This window comes from Mercenaria mercenaria, chromosome 16 (assembly GCF_021730395.1).
Source record: "Mercenaria mercenaria strain notata chromosome 16, MADL_Memer_1, whole genome shotgun sequence".
NCBI lineage: Eukaryota > Metazoa > Mollusca > Bivalvia > Venerida > Veneridae > Mercenaria > Mercenaria mercenaria.
In genome coordinates, this window is record NC_069376.1 from 40,060,129 (window position 1) to 40,079,153 (window position 19,025).

Consider the following 19,025-nt stretch of genomic DNA (forward strand, 5'->3'; position numbering starts at 1 on the left):
TTTCCACATAATTAAGTAGTTCAGGGAAAATGAAGACAAACACGCAAAATTTTCCACTAAACTTTATCTGACGTGCTATGGCTTATCAACCTATACGGGGGACACAACCTTTTTCGGTAGGCTCAAACCCATACGGAATATGCCCAAAAAAAAACCCACTAGTTAATTTTTTTCTATGTTTTTGCGCATAAGTTAAGAAATTAAAATTAATTTTAAGACAAACAGCGCAAATTTGACCAAAAAATCTCCCCAAAAAGCATAAAAAGCATATCAACCTAACGGGAAAATATCAACCTAACGGGAATTGCTTAAATAGGGAAAATATTTTTTTTCTGAATGTTAAAACTTTTCCGACAGAATTTTAAGATACAGTTAAACGGGGGCAAAAACGCAATTTTTTCCCTAAAGCTTCAACGGACGTATATGTCTTTAAAAAACCTAAAGGGAGACATCAAACCCTTACGGGAGGGACAAACCCACGGCAATATCCACAAAAACCCCCATTTTTTTTTAAACATAATTTTCAACTTTTGGTGCAAAAAAATAAGATATTTTACTTTAAACTGAAGAAAACAGCGCAAATTTAGCCAGTAAGTCTTTATCTTTTACGTGTTAGGCTTATCAACCAAAACGGCAATATCAAATTTTTTCGGAAGGGATCAAACCCAACGGGAAGCAATAAAAAATACACTATTTTTTTCTGCTATTACAAATGTTTGCCCAAAATAAAAAAAGATATTTCAGTTTTTTAAACGAAAGGGAAAAAGCGAAATTTTTGGCCCCTGTACTTCATCTTTTAGGTTTTATGGGTTATCAAACTATAAGGCAGTAACAACCTATACGGGATAGCCTTTTCTTGATATTTTATCCATTTTTCCCAAAATTTTGGTATAAAAAATTATATATTTTAAATTTAAAAGAAACAAAGTGCCAAATTTTACTAATAAACCTTTTCGAACGTTTTAAAAGGCGTTCAACCCTTAAAGGTGGTACAACCTGACGGCAGATGGGGAATACTGACTGTAAATAAATTTTTTTTTTGCAATTTTTAATTGTTTTTTCTGTATAAAATAAGAAATTAAGTTTTTCTTAAGGCAAACAGCGCAAACTTGACCATAAAATACATCCTCTAGACGTATAATCGCGTATCAACCTATACGGCAGATATCAACCTTTACGGTAGATATGCTATAAAAACTATGCTAGTTATTTTTTGGGTATGTTTAAAACGCTTTGCTACGTACATTAAGACATTTCAGTTATACTGAAGACAAATAGGGCAAATTTTGCCACTAAAATCTTCGTCTCGACGTTTTATTGCGTATCAACCTGTACGGTAGGTGTCAACCTTATTTCAGTTTGATATTTAATGTTTAACCATGCCTTCAAAGTTTTAACTGTTATCTCCAGTAAGTTTGTAGGTCTTTATAAGCAGACCTATGGAGTTTTTTTCTACCTATCTAAAACAGTATTCATTGTCAGATCATTTATCAAATCATAATAGACATTTTTAACTAACAAAGTACCGCAGAATGACATGATGAGCCGAAATAAGGTAGGTAGGCGGAGTCATCCTTATAGGTTGATACACATCTGCTTAGACCGTTGATATAAAGATTTATTGGTGGCGTAATGGCGGACACTAAAGAGTATTAAGGGGAGATAATCAGGGAAAATGTCTATAAATAGGGAAAATATATACATATAAGTTATGTAGTAAAATCGTGGGGTTTTCAATAAATATCCGGAAAAGTGCTCTCATTTCTTTATTTCTGGTCTCATTTTGCTAAAATTTGAAAATATGACGGATATGAACATACTGAATGCAAATACCTAAATTACAGATTTCAGAACATGCACAATATTTATTTGTCGTATCCTAGGCAACGCCATCACCTCAAAAGTAGCTAAAAATATTCAGCTCAGAGATGTTTATATGCTGTTATGGACGCGACCATCAGAAAATAAAAATAGCGTCAGTTAAGTTGTGGTAGCCAGAACTACTCAAAAGCGGCCCAACGTCATTATGATGCTGTCATAGCACACTCAATTAATCAATACAACTCGTGATTACCATTGATTCAATGTTTATCACCATTAAATGCATTTTTACACCTTCCTAAGAATAAATAAATACTGTTCATATGATTTTCCTGTCGTATTGAAGAAACTGGACACTGAACTGATGCCCTATCAAGGAGCTCTTTAATTTATTAAATGTGACTGAACGTTATTTTTCATGTCTGTAACACAAGTCGTCAGCAATATTCTCCTGACCACTTTTAAACTTCACGTCCCACTAATAAAATTTTGTTTTCTTCAGGGCATTGTCCCTTAAACCTTTTTCAGGATAGTATTTGTCTCTTTCCTTGATTTTCGATTCAAAACACAAAATGTTATCTCACATCTCCGTTCAACACTGATTTTCAAGCGACGACCAACTCAATATGCCTGCTAAATATTTTAATGATGTCACATTTATAATTTGACATTATTGGCGTAACGCTTACTTTTCATATCAGTATTCACCCAATTTAAGAAAAGCTAGCTTGAAAAATAGGTATGTGGCAAGTAATGTTTTAGCGCATGTAAAATAGAAAAAGAGACAAAACTGGGCCGGATGACGTCACATGACGTTGCCATGGGGACTCGCATTTACTTATGATTTATCCAAAGACAATCTAATTTTGAATATCAACTCAGTATTCCCTAGTCTACATTTTGTAGCATTTTCATTTATTTTTGATGATATATAAAGAATTGAGAGCACTTTTCCGGGTATTTATTGAACGCCCCTCGTAAACCGCGCTGACAGAAATTGTGTGTGAGGTTGAACAGTTGAAGATATTTTGAAAATAAAAGCAAAATTCTACCGGGTGACTATATTTGCGAATAGGAAAAGTAAAGAATGGGATTGGTACGTATCTTTTCGTATTTATGTTTTCTGTTTTAGCAATAGAGCTCTTATCATGCGGCTACGTTTGCCGGTATGTATGATACATGTAGCTTCCTTTCTATTCACACGCGTGTGGAAAATTTAAGTTTTCACATTTATGCTCATCCTACATCTGCATTTCAACAGCAATAAAAAAAGATGTATTTGCTATCTTTTTGCTCTTTCGAACAGACGTAACATGTAGTAGAGACAATTGTAGCTACATGTAGGCCTGGTATACTCAGCTTACATGTAAATTTAGGACCGGGTATACTATCAGCTAGTGTATGTTATTACGTGATTATCTGACACTTAGTACTGCAACTTTAGTAACATTTCATGTGAATCCGTACATTATGCATATTAAGATTTCAATTTATCTTTGGTGAAATGACATTATCATCTGTTTACGCGAGTTTGGCGGATTTTCGTCTTTTCGCTGTCTTAAAATTACTATTGAATGAAATAGTCTATTCTTATTTATTTTTAGGTGTTTTATTTGTTTACATTTAAACCAATAATAGGTTAATATTTCCAAAACTTGTACATTGTCTAATCACAGAGCCGGTGTGCGGTAATGTGTTTGTAAACATAACCTAGATAAAACAAGGGGAAAAACTCTGCTTTTAATAGGCCCGTATATGGGTTCTGCTTCGTAATTACCTTCATGATTGCAGAATAGTTAATTAGTGTAAAACTCTTTAACTGATACCCTGGGAAAAAGTTGTAATCTTTATATCTGACAAATTATGGAAAATTATGAGTATTTTCGTCCCAGTTGGCGCCTAGTTAAACCAGTAATAAGCACTCAACTGCAAAAAAGGCATAAAGCCTACCCGGGAATCAGAGTCCCTCTCCCAACGTTTTACAGCTGATGGCAAAGAAATGCGCGGCAAAAATTAGACCGTCTGTTTAACGTAATATTTACATATTTTTAAGCAAGAAACACAATATATACGAATGTCCTATGTTGACATAAGACGTTAATTTTTGCCGAGAAAAGGTAGAACTGCTGTCATGATCTAGAGAAAAGCTGAGTTTATTTTCCGGAGATGTACATGAAAACATAATACATGTAACGGATAAGAAGTACAATAACCTAATTATCACACTGAAGGTATTAAAAGTTTGAAATATAGGTGATGAAAAGTTTTTTTGTTTTTTATTATTATTATTATTATTATTATTATTATTATTATTATTATTAAATGTGGGATATTTGTTTATTCATAACTTAGTTTGCCTTAGTTCCTTTTCATTACCATTAACATCCATTTGAAAATACCCTGAACTCATGTATGTGTGTAAGTATTAGTATGGATTATATTCAATGCTACTAATGGTTTGCTTCGTTATTAAAGTTAGAACAATAAGATGTTTTACTTGTATTATACCTCATGTGGGTTCAAGTCTCACTCGGGGTGTTGCATTCTTCATGTGAGGAATCCATCCAGCTGGCGGAAGCCATCCAGCTCGATGGTTCTACCTAGGTGCCCGCTCGTGATGAAATAATGCACGGAGGGGCACCTGCGGTCTTCCTATACCATCAAAGCTTGAAAGTTGCCATATGACCTATAATTGTGTCGGTATAAAATTGAATAAAATAAACAAAATAAATCTTTGCAAATCTAATGTCATTTACGGTCCTTGTAGCTTAGGTAGGTCAAGGTCGTTTTACTTTATATAGAAAAATGGTTTTCTAACAATAATGTAGAATGAGTAGCTTTCAAAAAGGCTGAAGTTCAGTTGTATATCCCGTTCGGCAGGGGATACCAATTCACTGAATATCCTCCTTTCGTTGGTATTAACACTCTCCTTTTTAATGATTATTTCATTAAATCAGTTGACTGAATTTGTTGATTTTCAAGTAAATTTTATGGCCGTCAACGTTTTCGGTATAATAAAGTTAGTTTGCATTCCTGAGAGGGTGATATAGAAAATGTTAACCCCGTGAAACATGAACTAAAGACCTCAGCTGACGCCTATTTCTCGAGGTGAACATTTTTCATATCACCCTCTCAGGAATGCAATACTTGTATGATAGCTTTCATTATTGTCTTGATTTTTTACCCTCCGCCTAAGGCAGGAGGATATTGTTTTGGCGTTGTTCGTCCGTCCGTCCGTCTTACATTCGAAATTGAAAATGCGTAAAAATAAAATTGTACATTATGCAGCATTAGTACCATTAAAGCTCGAGTACGCTTACCGCGATATAAGTGCTGTGCTGTTGAAGTGCAATTTATGAATGTTTAGTGTCAGTTTAACGTAAATACATACCACCCGAGTTTTGAAATAGAAACAATTGCTAAAAGTAAAAGTAAATATTTTGATATGCACCATTACATAAATAAATAAATAAATAAATAAATAAATAAATAAATATTTAATAAATAATCAAGGCCTTCGAGTGGTTTATCGTCTGATTTACCACGGTTCAGAGTTCAGATGCGTAGGAATTGAACCACGAGGGCGTTAGCCCGAGTGGTTAAATACTGAAGTATCTGAACGATGAACGGTGGTAAATTAGACGATAAATCACAAGAAGGCCTAGATTGTTTTCATTCTGACATGCTTATTGGTATATTTTAATAAATATTATGCTGGACTTCATTTACGCGAGGAATAATGTATTGGACGTCAGGCAGCAATATGACGTCATAATTGACGTCATTATGCTCTCGCGCGTCAACCGTTGTTTATCGCAGATTCTAACATGGTTCGATTTGTTTTCCAGTTTAACAAAGAAGAAAATCAAGCTCTATATATTCTGCAATAAACAACGGTTGACGCGCGGATCGGTAAGAGAGCATTATGACGTCAAATATGACGTCATATTGCCGCATGACGTTCGATACATTACTCCTAGGTAAACGAAGTCCAGTATAATATCTCTTAAAATATATCAATGAGCATGTCAGAATGAAAACAATCAAGGCTTTCTTGTTATTTGTCGTCTAATTTACCACGGTTCATCGCTCAGATGCTTCAGTATTTAACCACTCGGGCTAACGCCCTCGTGGTTCAATTCCTACGCATCTGAACTCTGAACCGATAAACAACTCGAAGGCCTTGATTATTTGTTAAATATATAGAGCTTGATTTTCTTCTTTGTTTAACTGGAAATCAAATCGAGCCATGTTAGAAATATATATATATATATATATATATATATATATATATATATAAAAGTTCAATTTGTAAGGAATAAACAGCAGCAGACTTCTGTGTTTTACAATTATTTTAATTCTTCACTGCAAGCGCTTTCAATACACCTTCAGGCAGTTTACATTTTGAAATAATGTACCATGACGTCACGTCATAACAAAAATTACGGGAAACGTCGTAAACAGACGTTGCGGCAAACTTCAAGAAAAATGTATTATACACTCAAGAATACCCTGTGTATCTTGAAACAGATATATTGTACCATTTAAAAGGGAGTTAATAACTGTACTTAAAACATATTTATGCTCGATATATCAGTTAAGAAATAATATCAAGATGATTACTTAAAAAGTAATAATAGCTTAAAAATCAATTATGGATACAGTAAAGAGAAAGAATTACTTAAATTACCCTCACGTTCTTTATGACAAAAGTGGTATATAGCCAATTATAGAAATAGCATCAAAAATTAAAGGGAGGTAATAAAATTTAAAGCTAAAACTGTATTTCAGGAAAGAAAAGAGATAAAAATTTAAAAACAAAGCAATATAGTACGTTAAATGTACACAGTTAATGATATTAATTTCTAAACAATTATGACCAGTACTATTCCACATGTAAAGATAAATGAGCAAGCATATATAAAGAGGAGATTCTAGTTACACTGCACATAAACAATAAATTTAAGGAGCCCGCCAAATAATCCATTTTCTTTTGTCCGTCCGGTTTAACGGATTTCAATAAAACATGATAGAAATGCTGCAAGTTTCAAGGGTATTCAAAAGCACATTACCCCATAATTTGTATTTTCATTTTGCAAATTCATTTCGATATTACGCATATGCGCACCTTGTAAAATAATCAAAGATTATTTTATTTGTTTTCAATTGTTATGTTAGACAGTACCCCAGCTACACACCTGTCAAGTTGATATATGATGCATTTTTGTAATTGTTTATTATATCAAACCCACACGTTTTATACGTCAAATTGTCAGACAGTACATATGTATGATGTTAGAGAATTACTATATATAAGGGTTGTTTTAGATATCTCGGGGAGAAGGGTCTAGGAGAGACCAGGTGCATGAGACCTAGTAATGGGACTCGTAGATATTAAGTTAGGTTTTAAATATGACACTTGTTAAGACTTAAGAAGTTACCAAATGAATTATGAAAGTTATGTACGAAATATTCCACTGTGTAAATAAACATCAGAAACGTTCAGACTCGCGTGTTGTGTCGTGTGTTGTGTTGTGTTACGTTACACAACCTTCTTCAATTTTTGGTGCCGTGACCAGGATGTCGAATTTCAAGATGGGTTGTTGCGACATTACGAAGCGAAGTACTCCCGCGACGACGACACGCTGCCAAGACGAAAGAAGAGAAACTGTGAGTTGCCATTTTACCTATCTTCTAGTGCAATTTTGCAAGCTAGTCTTCCTTTTATTAAATTTTTGTTTCTATTTTTGAACAAAATTTCAAGGTAAATTTATTTTTGATTAATTGTTAGACATGAAAAGAAAATACAAATTATAAAGGATAAAACCTAACTCATTATAAACAAAATTAAAAAAAAGAGAGTAAAATAGTTTAAAAAAACAACGTAAAAAAGTAAGAAACTATGCATTGAGGAAAAATACTCAAGGGACTGAATTAAGAAATGCGAATGTGAAAATATTTGTTTTTCAAAAATTTTACTTGTCATATTATGTTTATTTTACTTGTTCCATATGATATTAGTTTCCCTTATGGCCACATTTAAACAATTTTGAGCATTCCTGCATTGACAAATTGCTTAAATGAAGGAAGATGGATTGTCCTATGAAACTTGTGTTGTATTCATAGATATGCGCAAAATGAGTTGTAAATAGTTTCTGTTGAGGTTATGGGTAATATTTCATCACGAATATATATGAAAATACAAGGAACGGCTGAAAACTAGTTAAATACGTGAAATTCATGTTTAAGATGTTTTTATGCATGAGAATGCATTGTTGGGTTAAAGTGTCATTGCTGAATAAATGTGTACATGGTTATCGTACTAAAATATGGTTATTCAGGTCTCAGTAAATTGAAAGGTTGGTTTGGTCTGTTGTGCTGGAAATATTTTGAAGCCTTATATGGCAAGGAAGAATATGTTTATTTTGTAAAAATTACTTGATATTGTCTCTGGAACATGTGGATTCCAGTAAGGTCGAATTTATATATTGTGAGATACTAAGAGTTACTTAATATTGTCTTTGTGAGACTGGAAGTTGATATCCCAGTTTGATTTGTAAGATGTATACTATTATACAGACACAGATACTGTCTTCCGAAATCTTTAGTCGGAGTCTTACTATCATAGCGTGAAAGCGATGCATATATTGCATTATGAGGTACGTGTATGTACCGGATATTTTAAGTATAACAGCTTTTTTGTTTTATGAGACCTGATGTAGTATTTTTGTCAATGAGTTGCAAAATCAGTCGAACGTGCTGTTCCTTTTTCATGTTACCCTTTATGATTTTCATGCAGAGAATTTTGTCGGAAAATTTATTTTTCTCGCGGACGACATTATATTTCTGTTGAATCATTTAGAAAGGTTACATTTGAAAAAAAAATCATGGGAGAAATCATTATCAGATATTCTGTTATATATTGGTGTTGGTTTTGTATATATTTCTGTTTGTATTTAATTATGACTAAACGCTTAATTTTGTAGTTTTTTGGAGCTTTCATATGCATTCTTAAATACAATTATTTAGAATTTTTCATATTAGAACATAGTTTGCTTTTTGTTAGGAACATAGTTTGGCTGATATCTTTACTTTTCGAATAATGTAAAACTTAGGACATAGCTTGCAAAAGTACAAAGAAGTAAGGTTCTCGGTAACATAACGGTTTATTCGAAGTACAGATACCACTTATAGAAAGAAAATACGAACTGACTGGAATAAAATACCAACAAACTGTCAAATCAAACTGGGAAAAGAAGTGTATTTCATGACTGACATACTGCGGACTGTCATTATATAATAGCCAAAGGGAGACTCATTACATGTAACGGTTATATATTGGGAATACCTGTCAAAACAAAATGAAGACATTTGCATTTGTGTATTATGACAATTTGTAAACATGCAGTTTTGATTTTATCTGTCATTTATGACAAATGGGAAACAACATCTGCTTTACGACATAATAACCTGAAATATTTTCGTTGGTCATCTGAAATATTGGACATTACGTAAATGAAACAGTAATATTATAACTTGGAAAACTGTAGAAAATTTCAGAATTCAACAAATAAAATTAGATGGATGAACATCATAAACTGGGAGAGTGCGGTACAACGTTATAAAAAACATGGCCGATGACGAGAGATCCTTAGTTACAGAGATTGATGGTGATGTGTTACGCTGTAGAAGGATGTTGAAACCAAGGGACAAATGTGTAGAAAGATGGCGAAACCAAGCGAAATTGGTGAAGTGGGCTGACAATGCTGGGAAGCCTGTGGAGTTTGGCGAAGAAGATGGTCCAGCTGGAAAATTACAGAACAAAATAAACAACAACTAATTATCGTTTCTTCCTTTCTAATATCGATTTTACTATTATTTAAGATCTGTAGTCAAATATCAAAATATTCGAAAGTAAGAATAATGTGCTGATTAAAATCTTTGTATAAATAAGTGAAATTTAAATATCATGATAAATTTCTATACACGCGACAATAATTACAGGCAATTTAGCAATGTTATTAAACGAAATTGTTATCTTTTTCCTAACTCTTATATAGCATATATTCTAAAAGATGCTCACCTGTGTTTTGCTTTATTTTACAGTTATTGGTTTTGTGAAATATGGATGTAACACGGGTTAAACAAAAAGTCTTGGAGGAAGAAAGGAGAAGTGCCACTACAAAGGCCTCTATATATATATATATATATATATATATATATATATATATATAAAAGACTTTCTATGAATTGTGAAAATTGTTTAGTTTTAAATACTATTCTCCTTTGTTCTTGTTTACCATTAATTGCATAAATGACTTAAGATTATTTTTTTAACACTGTTCTTTAATATCATTCCTTCAGATAGTATTCTAATGTTCTTGATCATATTAAGTATCATTCTACATGTCATATTGTAAGACGAGAGACAGTACTTCAAGTCTAAAAAAATTAAATTTGCAATTCATTTTTCTTTTCTTTCGGTGGGTAACGAGTGTAAAATAATCAAAGACTATTTTATTTGTTTTCAATTGTTATGTTAGACAGTACACCAGCTACATACCTGTCAAGTTGATATATGATGCATTTTTGTAATTGTTTATTATATCAAACCCACACGTTTTATACGTCAAATTGTCAGACAGTACATATGTATGATGTTAGAGAATTACTATATATAAGGGTTGTTTTAGATATCTCGGGGAGAAGGGTCTAGGAGAGACCAGGTGCATGATACCTAGTAATGGGACTCGTAGATATTAAGTTAGGTTTTAAATATGACATTTGTTAAGACTTAAGAAGTTACCAAATGAATTATGAAAGTTATGTACGAAATATTCCACTGTGTAAATAAACATCAAAAACGTTCAGACTCGCGTGTTGTGTTGTGTTACGTTACACAACCTTCATTTGCAATAGTATCAATATTTAAGTTCTAGAAATGAGTATATTACATTTATTTACATCATTATTGTCTCTCTATGCGAGTTTGAGATATGTTATATCAGTTTACTCCTATACACGCAAGTTTTGAAGTAAAACCCAGGAATTCTATTACTTATTCCGTTCAAAGTCAGATAAACTCATTTTAAACTTATTGACATATGTGTAGAGTTCATAGTAAAGTTCCTTTAAAATCTTTCCAAATTCTTTTTCATTTTTATTCCTGTAGATAATATCTGCGATTGAAGAAATACTAGTAGCTTTGGTAGTTATAACAGTGTTTTGTATAGTGAGAAGCAGGGACAGGGAAGTTGGCAGAAACAGAGAACCGGAAATACAGAACAACTTTGCTCCTTTTAGAAGAGTAGTTGCAGTCAGACCAGACAATAATTACCAAAATCGAAGGCAAGATGTCGAAGGTATAATAGTTCTTCTTCTTGATATTATATTGTTGTTTCTGTTACGTGAAATTATATCAGGTATAACGTTACAAAATCGTCATAGAAATCAATTTAAAATTTGAGATTTTTTTAATGTACCCCTAGAAGCGGAATGTGTCAGTGACTGGTCCCAACACATTTCATGGATAAAAATTGTATATACATGTAATTTTAAAACTTACTAATTGCAATGGTATCCTTTAATCATGTCTCCTGCCTTGTAGGGTATATATTGTTTTAGTGCTGTCAATCTGTCTGTTCTTCTGACAGTCAGCCTGTCACAGAGTTTGTCCGCGCAACTGCTCTTAATACCACTAGGCTGATATACACTACTCATTTATTGTCAGCATGTTTTATTTCATTGATTTTCAGTGAAGTTATGGTCCCGAATTAGCGGTATTCTTTGATATTATGGCTGCTTTTATTTTATTGGGCAGATTTCCATCAAATCTTACAAGAATGATCAAGCACTGTTTGATCAGTGTTGAATTTTCTGTTACAGAACCATGATATGCCACGGAACTCGCATTTGTAAGAGTAACGCATGTCATTTTTGTTGTTATGCCTTCAGCAAAATCCCGAGGAATTTGTTGGTGCCCAAGTCCGGTAGGGCGAGGAGTACACATTTTTCATCCTAAGAGATTTTGCGGATGTTATAAGACAAAATGGACATACTCTAATGCTGAAGATGGCACCAGCACTGTTTTTTCCAGGAAGGAGAGTGGTTCCAGTAAGCTTGAAGCTTTCATCACGATCGAGCTAAAAATTAGTATTAACTAAAGCTAAAAGAAAACGTCGTTAGAAGACCATGAGCAAACAGCAATTTTATGCAAGAACATGTTAGATTTTGTTCAAACGGTCATTTTATTCAAGTTTGTTTATTTTCAGTCCTGCTAGAGAATGAAATCGTAAGATTGCCACGAAATGAGAGACAGAAGCTCCCAGATGAAATCAGGTGTTTGATATGCTTGTTTAACGTCCGCGATGCCGTTTTCCGGCCCTGCGGACACTTGTTGATGTGCCAAAATTGTATGATGTTTTACCAGACCTGTCCGGTCTGCGGGGGCAGTTTAAAAGCTTGGGATGTAGCTTCATATAATTTGTGAGAGGGTTTGGTGTACAGTGGTTACATTTATAAAAATTTTAATTTAAAACAAAAGTGCATTTTCATTCATTTATCTTCTTTTAAAAAGTATTAGAAAATTATGTGACTGAAAATTATAAGACTGTCGAGTTGTCTGAAGCGTTACACTTATGATTTTTAGCTCACGAACTGCTCAAGGTGAGCTATTGTGATCGGTCATTGTCCGGCGTCCTTTGTCGTCAGTCGTGCGGTATCCGCCATTCATCAACATTTGCCCTGTTAACACACCAGCGGCCACAGTTGTGACTCAGTCTTTATGAAACTTGGTCAGAATGTTTGTCTTGATGATCTCTAGGTCAATTTGAATACTGAGTAATGCGGGGACAAAAACTAGGTCAGTAGGCCAGATCAAAGTAAAATCTTGTTAACACTCTAGAGTCGACAGTTTCAGTTTGATATCAAAATGTTTGAATCTTGGTTATATGGGGTCAGGAACTTTGAAGATTAAATCTTGGTTATGTGGGGGTCAGAAACTAGGTCACCAGGTCAAATCAAAGGAAATGATTGTTAACACTCTAGAGGCCACATTTATGATACTACCTTCATTAAAATTGGTCAGAATGTTTATCATGATGATTGCTAGGCCAACATCGAAACTGGGTCATGTTGGTTCAAAATCTAGGTCACTCGCTCAAATCAAAAGAAAAGCTTGCTAACACTCTGGAGTCCACATTTGTAATCATATACGAATGAAACTTGGTAAGAATGTTTTCCTGATGATCTCTAGGTCAGTTTCGAAACAGAATCATCTGGGGTTAAAAACTAAGTCACCCGGTCAAATCAAAGGAAAAACTTCTTAACACTCTTAGAGGCCACATCTATGACCCTATCTTCATGAAACTTGGTCAGAATGTTTATCTTTGAGCTCTTTAGGACAAGTTTAATGCCAGATCAAAGACAAATCTTGTTAACACTAGATTTCAAGTTTGAAACTCATGAGAAATGGCCAGAATGTTTGCCTTGATGAGATCTACGTCAGCTTTGAATATGGGTGATCTGGAGTAAAAAAAACCCCAACAAACTAAGTCACCCGGCCAAATAACAAAAACTCTGTGTGTGTACAATAGGGACTGCTTTTTGACTGGATATTCGTGAAATTTTACCACAGTGATCTTTTTGATAAAATCTAGGTCAACACCGAATATGGGTCATCTGCGGTCAAAAATAAGGTCGCATTGTAAAATCAAAGAAAAACCTTGTGTATGCACTAGGGACTGCATTTTTCATTTAATGTTCATGAAACTTGGTCAGAATATCTGTCTTCATGAAATCTCAGAAGAGTTTTAATCTAGGTCAGGTGGGTTCGAAAACTAGGTCACAAGATCAAAGCAAAGAAAAAGCTTGTTTACACTCTAGGGGCTACATTTTTTATTAAATCTTTATAAAACTTGGTTAGAATGTTATTAGTCTTTCATGATTTCGAATCAGGGTTATGTGGGCTCAAAAACTAGGTCACTAGGTCAAATCAAACGAAAAGCTTGTTGATGGTATACATTATTGTTTTATTTTCAGTGTATTCTTTAGGTTATTCTAAGGTTAAAGTTTTTCGGCAGCCTTTGTGTTTCTGTCATATCTTTGTTACTACTGCTTATATCTTATATCTTACTGTAACTTCACATAAACATTGTCCAACATACAAACAAAGTATGTATAGGGGCTGGGTCCATTATACCTAAGGTCAAAGTCACCAGGTTATTAAACTTTGAATTATTTTCAAGTTAATTTTTTCGAAGGCTTCGTTTATAGACATATCTTTGGTACTTTAAAAGATAATGACTTGAAATTAAAGACATTTCTTTATCATCATCTGCATATGTGGTTACAGTCCCCATAACTCTAATTGTATTTTCGACAGAATTATGATCCTTTCATACTTAAAAGTTTTTTGGCAATCTTCGCTTTCTGGATAGAACTTTAGTACAATATAAGATAATGACTTGAAACATAAAATATATCTTTAACAGCATCATCTGCATGTATGGTAACAATCCCTTTAACTCTGATTTGTATTTTTGACCAAATAGGCCCTTCTTAATATTATTTCATGAATATTGAATGAGATTCCCAGAGCGAGGCTGAGATGGGTCAGTTGTAAACATCGCTGATAAGCAGAATGGCAGCTACTATAGTGATAGTGATATATACCAGTTTAATCCCTAATATAACATTTTTTTCTGCTGAAGATTATATTGGAACTTACATGTTCTCTTCTAAAGAATATTTATGAATATTATAGTGAAAACTACATACACTATTTTTAAAGTAAGATCAAATATCTATACTTTTGTTGTTATTGTTTTTCAGCTTGTTTACCTGTATGAAACTAAATCATCAATACACATCTTATCTCTAAAACTGTAACTAATTGGTCAATTTATGCAGCTGTAGAAGTGGCCAGCTTTTAAGTTCTGATTATAAACACTGATTGCTTGTACTATTAGGGCTAGTAAGTTGTTTACATGGTAAAGTTTGTTCAGAGCAGTCAGATTCTTTCCCAACCATATTATTTCATCTTATTTTAAGTGACACCAACACAGGCTAGCTTATGTACCAATAGCAGCCAAAAGGTATGCTTAAGTCTGTGAAAACCATTTAAAACCCCTTATTTGGTTGTCAGTTTTAGGGCACCCTGGTTAGATACAAGTCCAGACAGACAGGTCTATGATCCGACTAGAGATCCCTCCACTTGGGCTATTAAAGATCAAATACCTTCAAGTTAAATTCAGGGAAAAGAAATGATCATCATATAGAAACCAGATTGGCTGGACTACAGTGAAAAACAAACTCAACCATTGTGGAGAAATAACAAAGCATTTAAGTTTAAATGTTTAAGTTGGCTGGCTAAAGCAATACATTCTTATTTTTTCTAGCGCAGGTCCAGTCCTTCAGTGTTGATATTTTCGGCCCTTGTTCAACATAAAGTAGGACTGCTGTCAATGTTCTTCCTCCAGTTGTAGATGGTTCTTTTGTACTCTCCATTGTTTCACATTTTTTGTCAGAAAATAAATAAATTAAAGGAATTTGAAAACAGCCTCCTTCATTTCTGAACACTGAAATGACTGAAGTACAATACAAAACATAATGTCAGCAATTATTTTATTTTTCTAACTATTAGACTTAGTGTTCTTTTTTGAAATTTGTCTTGGTTTAAGTTGTGGTCAGCCTGTATATGCTAGGAACAAACAACTGCTGACTTAGAGATCTGTTCAGAAAAAAAACAACAGAAATCTATGGTATAAAAAATAAATATGGTAAAATTGGAAATGCATTTTACTAGCAAATATACTATTTACTCTAATAACCTTCTTTAATGAAGTTTGTGTATTTTTGATAAAATTTTATTTGACTGCGAACTTCATTTTCGAAAATACAAAAAATGTGATTATAATGAATATTGTATGTACATACCTGGAAATCACTCACTGACACACATCTCGCCTTATTTTAAATACCCAATTCATCTTTGGAAAATTTATTAAAACTCAGATTAAAATAACATCAGTCATTTGAATTACACTTTGGAACACATTAAAAGTAATTAATCATTAAACTTTGTGTGTTTTCCTATCTGATCATAAACAGTGTACTTTAACACTGGAAGCAGTAATACTGCTCTGAGATAATGTTTACAACAGACCCATCTCAGCCTCGTTCTGGCAATGGAATGTAAAGCATGCATATAATTTGAGAAGGGGCTATTATGCCCCTTTCATACTTATTTTTTCTTAAAAACTTGTTTATACTTTATGTTCAAATAGTTTCTTGGACTGTTTTTTTTCTGATATAATTTTATTCCATCAAAATAAAGAATGTAATTACCCCTTCCATACTTGACCTTTAAACCCTCTGAGTAGGAACTTAGTAGGGTCTTTTTATATCTTGGTGTATCTTCGTCTCTTATTGAGACATAATTCGTTTCACTGTCAAATCGCCGAATAGTAGAGTGCGCTGTCTTACGGAAAGCTCTTGTTTTCTTGAACTGCTTGATTGATCTTAATCAAAATTGGTCTATAGCAGCATTATAAGCCCCTCTGTAACATTTATCAACATGGTGTCGCTTGGTCTCTTATACGGAATGCTATATCTAAAATTAGAAATACCTTTGATCTGTTTCACCTCATGATCCGCTGGATGGGTCTTCATCAAACTTCTGCAGGTCTGTAGTGTGATTTTAAGGCCAAGTTTACTCAATATGGAGGCACATGACCCCTTTTAGGAGCCATTGGAGCTAAAAATGGGAATACCTTTAAATGTCTTCTTCTTATGAACGTCTTCACGGATCTTCATTGCTTTATGCCGTAAAGGTCTACCAATTTAAGATGTATAAAAGCTATGACAAGGTAGATTAAAACTTAGGTATGTCCCTTTGACATACCGAAGAGATGTCAATAAAATAGACTGACTCTGTTTTACTGCAATGTTGGACAGTGTTAATATATATCTTTTAAGTTACTGTGCATAATGACAACTACGTTTTTCTTAATGTGATCGAATTTTAAGATTATATGCCATGCAAATGAAATTTTATATGATTTTCATACCTCTTTTTGATAGGACCCGGTTAAAAATTTTGATGCTGCATAGAGCAATTTTGAAAAATACATGCTCCTAAATTTACGTTTCTTTACATTTCCAAATTTGAAATATTTTATGCTTATTTTATAGACTTGTTAATATACTATTTGTTGATAGACTATTTTGAAATCTTCATATGGTTCTCAGAATTTTTCTCAGAAAATGGATCAGGTGCATGACCGCAATCAGCAGGTAGAAGTTCGACTCGCATTAGATGCGAGTATTGTTACTGAAGAGAAGGCGATTGGCCAGCTTTTTTAATTTTGAATAATGGTGGTTTATTGCATCGAGAAGTAATGTTTTTCAATGTCCGTATGTGTCTCATAAGCGAACATGGTTGACCCTTTCAGTAGAAGTGACGCTTTCTTTTTGAATTCTTATTATAAAGAGCAGTAAAGACAGCTGTAGAATGCAAACATTTAATGATCATATAGTATATCTCACAACAATATCTAAACTGGTTTATATTGTAATGCTAGATTAGCATAATATTGTGTAAATGTACAATTTAAAAAAAATCAAGCTTTGTCACTTGCCATATGCATACTGATAAGTTTGAAAACTGTTGTTTTTTTTATATTTCTTACCAGTTGTATTGTTATATTTCTATGATTGTATTTATATATGTAATGTTATTATTTTGTTATTGTATTTATATATGTTTACTCATTTTATGAATGAATATTTTTAATAGTTACCGGTGATATAGCAAAACTGTGATGCTTTGTTGACTGTGATACTTTTTGTACATGATAACTTTACCTGTGCAGCTGACTGAATATATTTTATATTTTGAAAATTTATGCACTTTGATTCTTTTTTATGCAATATGTATTAAAGATGGTCAGTCATATTTGAGCCACATTTTATGACATTTTTCCTATATTCTGTTAAGAGATTTATTTAAGGAACAAAAAAAAAGTTGTCTATTTCTTTGATTTCAATATAATTTTAACTTTACATTTGCATTGGATAAATAGTTGGTTATTTTAACATCCTGAAATGAAAGACAAATTTTAAAAGATTCTGTAGCTTTGGAATTTATCTTTTTTCATTCTATTTTGGTTGCGCAACCGAGATAGACAAAGGGAGGTAATATAAATTTAATACACTTGCATTTGTAAAGAATTTCGGCAGAATATGTCAGTGCAAATCTTTACAATCTGATGTAGTTGTGATTATATTCATATTATTCCTTAGGCAAAATATGTTAATTTGATTTATGCTCATACTAGAATAACGCAACCTTGGTTGGGCAACTAGGATAGGAAAATCCTATTTTAGAAATACTTCCAGTGAAGATATGTCAAGTATTAAGAACTCGGTGAACTTAGATAAGTGAAAATGATCAATTGGTTAAGTTTTGAACATATTCTTTAGCTGACCAAATCTGATTAACCACCTTTATGTAGAACATTGCTATGTTGTTATGACATTACCTTTTATTTAACATTTAGTTATTTTGTTACTTTTTATATTGTTTCATGTGCTCATATATTTATGAATGTAAGTTACATGTGTTGTAAATAATTTAGATTTTAGTTTAAGATTTCTTCTTTGGACAAAAGGCTTAGGCCTTGATGTATTCTTGAAGATGTATACTCAAATGAGTAGGCAGCTTTGTTTAAACATATATGCGGCGCAATCAGGGTATGATGTAATGGCGGCGTGGAAGAAATCTCAAGGATATAAAAATATGTGTAGTGTATATCTGTGATAAAATGTATTTAGGAATGTGATATTTTAGTAGTATCTGTGATAATAGTCGGTCGTGATTTCAGTTGTAGAATGGCCATGACCATTGTTATGTTTGTTTATATTTGATGTTTTTATCTGTATATTTATTGATCTGAATATGATTCAGAATAAAACTGTCTTCTGTAAGTTTCATTTGACTGAACTTTTAGTATTTATTTTGTATTAACTTTTGAGAATATTGTTTTTGCCCGATCAGCAGTTGACTTCCACCCCTCCAAACCAATAAAAGAAAGAAGGCACTACGAAGTTCTGAGTTAAAGAAATATTCTATTTCGTTATCAGCTATCTCACTTGATCAAAAATATTAACTACAAAGGAATCCAACTCTCCAACAATCTAATTGC

The 19,025-nt window shown here is 32.9% G+C and overlaps 1 long non-coding RNA gene across 1 annotated transcript; it reads left to right on the forward strand.

The window, feature by feature from the left end:
• The first annotated feature begins 10,204 nt into the window (after positions 1–10,204).
• On the forward strand, positions 10,205–18,813 carry LOC128549643 (uncharacterized). Its single transcript, XR_008367839.1, has 2 exons — positions 10,205–11,183; positions 12,093–18,813. It is a non-coding gene; the product is annotated as an uncharacterized LOC128549643 (long non-coding RNA).
• The last annotated feature ends 212 nt before the right edge of the window (positions 18,814–19,025 follow it).